Genomic DNA, 11,325 nt, shown 5'->3' with positions numbered 1-11,325 from the left:
GTGTCATGATTGAATAACACAGTTTGATTATACATGTACGTGCTTAAAATTTAAATACTAAGGGCTGTCGAAATAGTTCCTGGAAACATGCCTTTCTAGCTCACTTGAGCCATTGAGCCTAGGGCTCAAATGAGCTTTTCTGATCAAAATTTGTCTGTCGCCGTTGTCGTAAACTTTTTACATATTCGTCTTCTTCTCAAGAATAATGGGCCAATTTTAACCAACTTGCCACAAAGTATCCCTGGATAAAACGGATTCAAGTTTGTTCAAATGAAGGGCCACGCCTTCTTCCACTGGGATATAATTATGAATTAAGTACGGATTTCCATTGCTGTAGCTTGAAAATCTCAAAATAAAGGTGATGGAGAGTTGCAGATGCAAATATGCACTACATCACGCCTCAAGAGGCTCTTACGTATCAGTAGCATGAATGACAGTCCTTGGATAGGAAGTCCAAGGGTTACTACACCGCGCTAGTCTAGAGAAAATTCGACCTTATCATCTGAAAAAGGGGCATTTAAAAATGGCAAAGATTATTTCTTTCGCTCAGATCTCGAGATTGATGAACCTATTGCATCGTAGAAATCAAGCTGCAGTTGTTGTGCATGGCAGTCTTGCAAGCTGTAATTGAATGGCCGGGGTGGGGTGTTTTAACAGTCATGTGTTACTTTCTCAAGTTAAAAGATAATCATTTAATATTTTTTATCAAATCTCTGATGTTTTAAAATCGAGTTTTACTTTACATTATTCATTTTTGAAAGTCATTAGATAAAAAATTCAAATCTTTGTAGATTACTGCTTGTTGCGTCTCTTTTGCGTTTCAATATATATATATATATATATATATATATATATATATATATATATATATATATATATATATATATATATATATATATATATATATTCAGTATAATATAATAAATATTGCATGTAGTTGAGTGTAACATTGAAAATTGTCACCCCTCGAAAACCATTGTCAACTTCGGCTGCACCTCGGTTGACAAAGAATTTCTTGGGGTGAAAATTATTTTCAATGTTACACTCAACTACATGCAAAATTTATATCATACACAACCACCTTAGCCCCAACCTGGGACATGAGTTCTGGATATAGGTGACAGAGATTTTAAAATTGTAGAAAAGGAGTTTAAATACATATTTTTATGACCAATAGATCCCAGACTGGACTCAAATACTGGCTGGGTCAGTACGACGTGAATTTTAAAGTTTGGTTACTTAAGTTTACATGTGTAAAATTTGCCTTATACATGTACATGTACAAGAAAAACGAACATTTTCATTGTGTAATGCAATTTACGTCCAATTTAGTTCCACCATGGGGTCTGAACTAGGAACTAACATTTTTTTAGGGCTAAGTATTTATTATAAACGTAAAAAGTTTGCCTATTGATGTCCATCATGTAATATATTTATCAATATATGCCAATGTATGACCACCATAAGGCCTGAAAATATACCTACATGATCAAGAGATTACCCTGGTAATCAATTGTACACTTTGATGGCTCAGTGATTTAATTACATTGTCGACATGTGATTTTATATGCTTCAATTTTTGGCTTAAGTGTCTAAATGTCATATCACAAAGTGTACATCCTCATAATGGATTCTTCCATTCTCTTGCAGATTTGGTTGCTGTTTGAAAATTTGACCACAAAAGTCACATACCTTGGGCTAATTAGTATTACTTTTGTGAATTTGTTCATGTGTTTCAAGCCCATACACATTTCTGATAGCTTTGCCATATTCCTTGCAAAGGGTGTGTGTTTTCTAACAGTGTATTAAAAAAAATGAGTCTGCAAATCTATTGAATGCATAAAATCTTTCCATAGCCTAACATTTCTCATCTCCGTGCATCCCGTGTGTGTGTTTTCATGTGAGTCTTCAAGCTGCGGAAAATATGTGAAGCCTTTTCTACAAACGCAGTACAGTTAAGGTGACAAATGGAAATATCGGCGAATTTTTTATATAGAAAATACATTCTTTACAAGGATGGGCGATTCTTTTTAGGACTTTACTATTATCAGACAAATGTAATGTGGTTGAAAACTACATGTTGGGGACGATTAGATTTCTTACCTAGACTTGTGACGTAATGTGGCAGTCACGTGATTTTAGCAAATATACCTGCAATATTGAGGTCATCTATAAATTCCAATATTGCAAGGGCATAACCACGTTGAAAATCTAGGATTAATTTATAATTATTTTCAACACTCTTTGTAGTTTGTGAAAAGTGCTGCGAACCTATATAGATTCTACTATATGACTGCTAAAATTACGTTTGTTAGTCCGTATGCTGAATATTTTGCTGGTCAAGTACATTAAATATAGATATAATTAATTCATTTGCAAGATTTCGTCAGGTTCGCAGCACTTTTCAAATATCTTCATACCTCTTGAGTTTATGTGTAAAAGCTTGTCATAATCCATTGAGGGTATGCCCTTGCAATATATCGATTTATTACGACCCTTCTATTAGGGCAAGGATCAGCTATTTGTAAATAATAACGGCCGTCACTTTTGAAATTGAAATCAAGAAGAATATATATTTTTTTGCAATTCAGAAAGTTGTATTTATACTTCTGTAATATAAAAGAGAAAGAATGAACAATTTAATCTTTTTATTTTAAGAAATGAAATTAATATTACCGAATTTGTGTAAAATTGTCCAACTTTTGCGTATGCTTATAAGAGATTTCCCAACCTATGTGTCAAAAATGCATTTAAAAAAAAACAAACTGAAATTAATACTTTTTTATATATGAATATTCTAAAAGATAGATGTTTACCTTACAATTGGTTATCATCAGCCCGAGAAAAATAGCTTTGAAAATGTATAACGGACGTTATGAGTGTCGGTCAACATGATGGGTTGACTTTAAACATTGAAATGTATGTAACTGTATAGAAAATATACGAATATTCTATGTTAGGTTTAACTTAAAAGTATACTCAACAGGTGCTTTCCCATAACGTCTGTGTAAAGGATTTAAATACTAAATTATCGCAAATTTAGCAAAGGTACACAGGTGTCGGTCAATTTCGTAACGTCCGTAATCTAGGGCGTAAAATGACTTACATATGCGATATATAGAACCAGTTCGTTTTTTCTATTAGTTTTACCACACATTTGCAGAATACGTCATCAAAAGTGACCATGATACAAAAAAAGGAGGCAAAGTGGGTGAGTTTGTATTGTCGGTCAACATTTCTTAGTAGATAACAGGCGTCACGCTAATAACTAAATAAGATTTATATAATATTTAATGATAAAATGGACAAGCCTTGTTCTCCAATGTGTTGAAATCTATAATTGTTATTGTTTGACACAAAAGTTAAGCATTTTTCTAAAACTATTACGATCATAGAGTTCGGCAGTTATATTTTGACTAACATAAAATATACGGATGTGACAGTTTGACAGAAAACAATGTCAAACCTTAACTTCTGAAGCACAATAATTCAAATATGTAACACAGAAATTCTATGGACATATTTTTCGCTGTTTTGATTATTAAAAAAATAATTTATTTTCTTTTCAGATGCCATGCTACCAGTTCCTTATTGATTTTCTTGGCTGATTGCCTGTTATGATTTGACCATTCTTAATCTGTGCTGATACCAATTTTTTTTCTTATTGTGTTATTAAAGATGAAATTTTATCAGTAAACTTCAGTTGTATGTTAACTGATTAATGAAGAACAAATAATAAATTTACTAAATAAAAATTACAAAGCCCGTAGAGAGTTAAAATGTAACTACCATGAAAAACCGTAACGGACGTTATATTGTAACATCCGTCACAGTGCTTAAAAAATTCATGAAAATACTTGCAGTAGTTTTAATTATAGTATTAGCAGAATGTTTGGATGTAGATATTTGACACACAAACTTTATTGCATGTATGAAATCATGTGTATTCTTAAGAAAACTTACGAAATGCTTTAAAAATCAGCGTCAATGTAACCTCCGTAACTAGCAAACCTTAGTTTGTCAATTTGTAAAATCCATTTTTGTCAAAAGGTCAAATATAACATCCATTTATTAAACAGAATAAAAAATTGTTAAAGAAAGAAGTAATGTACATTATTCTGCTTTTTTAAAATGAAAAACTAGTTTTATTTCTTCATGTAGTGAAAAAAACACCGAAAACACGATTTCTTTGCAGAAAGTAAGAATGATGAAAATGCTACAGCAAGAGAATTTGACGTCACCTCCGTCACGACTAATTGTGCCTTATTTATTTTACAGATAGGTCATAAAAAGCTGTCTAATTCATTCCAAGTGAAAGTGTGGTCAGATTCATGCATGTGGTGGTTTTTTTAACGTTTCGAGAAGGGCGAAAAAACCTTCAAAATTCCCATTAACTGTGTCAACATAACGCCCGTCACTTTTTGATCACCTATATTTGGATGCGATTTTCTTAAAAAATAAAAACGCAACTATCTTTTCTTTTTTAATTCATGAAGGAAGATATAAGTATAGATGTTTTCAACTAGAAAAAGTGTAAAAATATTGACACAATTTTTTTCACTGTGACGGCCGTTATTATTTACATGTAAATAGCTGATCCTTGCCCATTACCCTTCAATGAATCTGCATACAAATATACTGCAGTATCGCTTGTCTAGGAAATGTACGGGAAGTATATGATTAAAATCATAAAATATACATCGCATCCAAGTTAATGGCCTCTTATATATCTGCAAATATATTTTATTTACTTACAAAATACATTTTTCATTGTATAAAATATAACTTGATCCGCCTCTCACTGCATACAAACTGCGTCAAATTTTGCGATATGACGTCACATTGACAAGTGCATTGCGATCAGTGAATTGCTTATATATTGCTCTGTGGGATTAAACCAACGCCAAAAATACATGCAATAGTAAGTATTGATGTAGTTTAAAGTTATCCAACAGTTTAAAATAGCAAATCATTTCATTTTGTGGTAATTTGAAGAACATATTATACATTTGTGTGATGTCATAGTAAGCCTTTTCCGTAAAAATTAGGCCCCGCCTCCTTACTGCAGCCTTAACTGTGCTGCGAAGTCCACATTCAAATGGTTTATCCCCTGTGTGGATTAAAAGATGTGTTCTCAGGTTACAAAATTCCAGAAAAGTCTTCCCGCATATATCACAGGAATGCAACTGTTCACCTGTGTGGAGCTTCATGTGACGATTAGCATTTCTCCTATGTCTGAAGGCTCTCCCACAGACATTGCAGGAGAATGGTTTGTCATCAGAGTGCAATACCATGTGTGTACATTTGTCCCTGAGCCTAACAAATGCTTTTTCACACATTTCACACTTGTATGGACGTCCTCCTAAATGTCTCCGCATGTGTTGTTGTTTTAGAATAAGGGTTGTGAAAGATCTTTCACACACGTCACATTTATAGGGTTTATAAGCTTGGTGGGTCTTTAAATTCTGTATTTCTTCAGTATTTAAAAACTCTTCTCCACACACATGACATATGAATGGTTTGTATTCTGCAGTCTTTTGTGTCTCGATATTATGACAAAAATCGTTTTCAACAAAATTATCCTTACAATATAATGACAAAGTTTTCCATGTTGTTTGAAGATGGTTCTGCCATATCAGATCTGCATTAAAGGAAAACAAGGAAATATAGAGGTCAGCCAAAATTTCAAGAAATAAATGTTTATTTCATATGTTTTTAATATAAAATTTGTTATTATAAAATAATATAAACATGCTCAATTACATGTATTATGCATGTAGTGCAATTTAACAGGTCTGGTACAATCACTACATTTAGCTACGCAGCTTTGAATTACCCACATAGCTTTATTTACCTACCTGAAATAACTTTATTTAGCTTCTAAATCAAACTTATTTCTTAAATTAGCATTTTTTCCAGAAAGTGCAGAAATCTGCACTTTGATGCAGTGATAATTTTCAACTTTGAACTCATCTGAAAACAATTTATGAAAAAATCACTCTTGGAGAAGTGTCTTTTTCTGTGCAATCTCAATCAAAGTTCTGAAAGTTTTGGGGCTATACACAACAGTTAATTTGTGACCAAACAGTTACTTCTTGAATGAAATAACAAAGAAAACCAGTTCTGGTTAACATGATGCAAGAACAAGAATAAAAATATCCGGAAAAGTTGAAGGCACTATGCATTCTTTTTCAAAGGGTGGGGTGAGTGTGGAGGTGCAGCAGGATAAAAATGATCTAATTTATAAAACAGACAAAGGATGGGTTCACTTAAATTAAATTGATTGGTTGCATTTTCGGGGTCTACCCACTAGTCCGAAGTTTCATTAGTCCGATGGCCAACTACATGTAGTCTGAAGGTTCACTATAATAGGACTTCCGAATTCGAAGGTTCATAAGTCCGACGGCAAACAAATCCGAAGGCCACAAGTCCGAAGATTCACTAGTCCGATTAAAAAAAACGAACTTTTTGTTTACTTATCATAAGAAGGAGCGATATACATGTATATTGCTTTAAAACATATTATGGAACATATACCTTTGTTGATTATTATTGTAGAATATATGATCACAGGTGTAGTTCGCCCAGTCATATATCGATATGTAATGTTCTATTATTTGTTGAGGATTTCAAATGTCGTTAACACAGATTTGAATATACAGATAATTTTCACACACGTTTTATTCAAAAGTTTAAGCGTATGCTTTAGCGGAAAAATGACTAAAGCTTTATAAAATTGACCTGGAAGTACATTATCTTGTGCCTTTTTCGCTCGAGGGCTAGACACTCACACACATATAAAAAAAAACCCACCATGCACAAGAATTGTGTCGGAAAAATCTAACTTTTACGCAGTGCATATGAGAACAGGAATGCTGCCATGAATACCTCTAAGTTTTCAAGCACTATAGATTTTATAAATTTCAACTAATCAGATCATGGTATTCAGGGTTAGAAACTCCCTAAAATTACAACTCGCAAATAATTGCGAGTACCAAGAAAGTGAACTCGCAATTTTATAAGACTACTCGCAATTTTCATATAAAGTTAAATTTATATAAATTAAATACATGTAACTTAAGGAAAAAGTAACTGTACAATACACAAAATACAACTACAGTGTGGCTTTTATTTAAATTACTGATTTAAATCAAAAGCATTGTGTTTTGTCATATTATATAATTTTTCTACAGTTTCAATGCAAGAAAAATCAACTCGCAAGTTTTTGCAAGTTACCTAATTTTTAACTCGCAATTTAGGAATTCTAACTCGCGTTTTGCGAGTTGTATATAGTGAATTTCGAACCCTGGTATTGTAAGTCATGTGATTTAGATTTTAGCCAAAACACGTCATGGATTTTTGAGGTATACACAAAATCACAATTGCATAATGCATGCACTGATTATCATAACTTTAAAATAAAATCTAATATAATCTATTTCATTCTATGCAACATATTTCGTCATTTTCAAACAGCATTACATTTCCCGAATTATTCCTTTCACTCATACAAAGTTTTGCTTTCACGCCCAGTACTTGTTTTTTTTTTTTTTTTTTTTTTTTTTTTTTTTTTTTTTTTTTTTTTTTGGCTTGTTTGTTTTTGTTTGTTTTTTTGTTTTGTTTTGTTTTGTTTTTAATTTTGACACAAATCAATTTTTACGTACTTGACAATTCTTTCGGTGGAATAATAGTCATTCATCCCAGTCAGAGTACATGTATCTCTTTTATTAAAAAGTCACTGGGTTTAATCGTACACGCAAAACTTGGTTATTTACGCAATTTAACTTTGCGTTATAACGTTTTTCACCCTCTCTTAGTTTGATCTTATTCCGAAAGAGGATCCGGTTCCTCTCCCCGTTTGAGACTCTTTTCCTTTTGTTTTGAACATATTTTATTGACTAAATCAAAAGGATTGGAAACAAGTTCTTACAACTTACTAGTTCCTCTCCTTAAATATATTACTACATGTCATGCAATTGAAATAGTACACAGAAATATAGATTTAAAAAGTGATACAAATGAAATATCTGTTCAATAACATAGCAAATTTAAAATCTACAGGTTTCATCAATAAATTTATGCACAGCAGCAAAAATATTTGTATTGGTTTGTAAAGACAAATTTACATCACCCCATAATAACAAATTTGTGTCAATAGTGACCAATTCGTCAAGAAAAAATAGGCGGTTAAAAAGATTATTCCTAGCGTTTGCGTAATTTCTACAGGCAAAAAAGAAATGATAAACATCTTCATACTTTCCACATGAACATAAAGGACTTTTAATAATATTTCGTTTGTGTAGATCATAGTTAAGTATACAATTATGTCTAAGTTTAGTATGGATTATATTTGTATAACGTTTGCCAAATGAAAAATAGATTGGGGGATTTTTTAGTTCTGTAGTTAAGTTTTTACGAAATGCATTGAGTGAGATGGCTTCTCTTGTTTCTATCTTTAATAAATTCCACTGTTTCACAGCATCGGGTATAAAAGACCTTTTGTATAATTCTAATCTGCATCTTGGAGCAGTGAATTGTTCTTTATTACGGGTATTATATTTTGATATTTTTTCACGCTTGTGTGGAACAATATCATTCAAGTATTCAGGTACACAACCATTATGAATTTTGTACATAGTCGTCATTTTTGCGACATAGCGCCTAAATTTCAACGTTTCCCAGCCAGTTTCAGAGTAAAGTATTTCTCTTGACACAAAAATTGGAAGTCCTGTAACAATCCTAGCTGCAGATAGTTGAACTCTTTCAAGCTTTTCGGCATCAAGGTTAGAGCAGCCATCCCAAACAATAGAAGCGTATTCGAGCGAGGGTCTGATAAATGTGACACATAATTTTGAAAGGTGTGTCCTACCAATTTTAAACTTAAGTTTTTTTAAAAGCCCAAGTTTTTTATAAGCATTGTTTACAGTGCTATCAATGTATTCCTTTTGTTTGTTTAACTTATATATGCTCTCAATGTAGTCTCCAAATAATGTTCTGGCACTTAGTATAAGGGCTGATTCAACAAGTTTCTCCAAAACGTCTAACAATTAACCCCCTCCCCCATTTTCCACGAAATAGGTTTAAGGATAGGTAACCTGAATAATGTTTTCCAGGTAAAATGGTAGATTTATGTAAGATTCTGTCACGATATTAAAAATGTGTGCAAAATTTTGTATAGAATTTCATCGAAAAGGACAAAAAGACGCATATCTAAGCACAAAGAAAACTTACGATTTCTTTATATTTGAGGGATTTTTTATTCATATTCATTTGTATTCAAAATAATTCAAACAATATATATCAATACGTCCATCAAATTTTTGTTTGTGGCACATGTACATGTATCCTTAAAGTTACATAATGAGTCAAAATCATGTGTTTCTTTTTAGATATCTGTATCATAAAGCGAAAGATTTATGAAAATTATGAGTATAGCGAAGGTAAGATAACTAAAATGCACTGTAAAGCAAGAAAAGACTGCACAATAAAAAAAGGTTGTATCTACCGTTTCGTTGTGATCGTGTATGTAAAGGTCATGCCACTTTCATTTTTAGCGTAAACTTGTAAACAACATTCAATTGGAGCATACAAAAGTGAGAAATATGTTATAATAATCTTTTTGGAAGATTGTAACAAAATTCTTGGTCTACCGACATTCGTTTTTTGGTACTTGAGACCATGGTACCTTCTTCAACTTTTCTGCGCACGCGTAAATAAGGACGAAGAAGTAAAACGATACCCAGCAGGCACACAACATTGAAAAAAAACAACAACTTTGAATCAACGTTGATTATATATGTTGACTCAACGTTTAGTTTATGTAAGATTTTGAAAATTGAGTTGAAATCTTAACGTTGATTCAATGTTGATTAGCCATTGAATAAAAGTTAATTCATCGTTTTTTTTTAATTTTTTTTTTTCGGGGGGAGGGGTGTCATTACTTGTTTAAAATGTTGTTTTATTACTGGTAACTTAGATGCCTTCATAATTGTATAAAGGAAAACATGTATAAATAGAATCTATATTGTAAACATTTAATTAACTTCCTATCAATAGATCAGTTACACTACACAAAAATACATTTTATAAATTAATCATGGTACAAAACCGGAGCATTTTACAAACGTTTTGTATTCTCACATGTGGTAAAGAAATAGTCCAGTACATGAAAACATTCCAAAATAAGATGTAAATCTTATACGGTACCAATTTTTGATGCACCAGATGCGCATTTCGATAAATTATGTATCTTTAGTGATGCTCATGCCGAAATGTTGGAAATTCGATAAAAATTCTTTTTAAAAATACATTTTTAATTAAATGTTGGTGTTAGAGTCCTTAGGGTGGTGTTGGTCTCCTGATTAGTGTTCTCTCCTGGATTATGTTGGTCTTCTGAGTGGACAGAGTGGTGCAGCGCTTTAGTTGATTACCCCTACAATGTACAATTTGATGCAATAAATATTTATATAATGAAATATGTTAAAATTGCGTTCAATCTCATAATCCTTTTATTCCAAAATTATATTTGAGTCAAAATTGACGAATACCTAAATAAACAATATCTTGCGCTTTTTCCAAATTATGAATAATCAATCCCAAGACAAATGTATTAAAACGAATTGTTACATGAATACACCTATGCAAAAATTAGCCAATTTCTTGGCATTACAAATGACATTCATTCAATAAAACTTGAAAACGCAGTTTCTTTTTAAAGTGTAATGAGAATGTTTAATGCTCTGTACCATTTGATTTCCATGTGTTAGCATTCATCAGCTGCTTCTAATTTGCTGGAGGCTGTGAGGTGCTGGAATGTCCTTTATTTTCAAGGTACATCTATATCATTGTTTGGCTGTGAGAGTAAATCTATTTCTGCATATCTCTTCCATCTCGTTATGAGCCATGCCTACTGTTCACAAAACAAAAAATAAAATGAATTTAATTGAAAGAGTAACAAAAATAAGAGAAAAAAAAATGTTAAAAGTTTGTGTTCCATTAAACAAAAGTCTTACACATGAATTTCTCAACTCAGACTTGTGCAGCAGTTTTATATAAATTTCATAAAACAGTTATTTACAAGTAAACAAAGTAAAACAAACCCAAATCCAAGACATAAAAAACATTAAAAGAGGAAATTACTTTAAAACCTATGATTTACCCATTCAATAAAAAAACAAACAACAAAGAACGGATATACTAGAAAACAGACAGGAATTCCTGACTCCCCCCTCCCCCCCCCCCCCCCCCCGAAAAGCTATACAAAGATAGATCCATAAGAATCTGAAAATAAAATTCAGGGTTCCTTACGATCTTACAGTCGTGAAA

Source organism: Saccostrea echinata, unplaced genomic scaffold, assembly GCF_033153115.1.
Source record: "Saccostrea echinata isolate AGI-Se365-2 ecotype Australia unplaced genomic scaffold, CSIRO_AGI_Sech_v1 ptg000046l, whole genome shotgun sequence".
NCBI classification, from domain to species: Eukaryota; Metazoa; Mollusca; class Bivalvia; order Ostreida; family Ostreidae; genus Saccostrea; species Saccostrea echinata.
The sequence above is the reverse complement of the archived record's forward strand: the minus strand, read 5'-3'. Positions refer to the sequence as shown.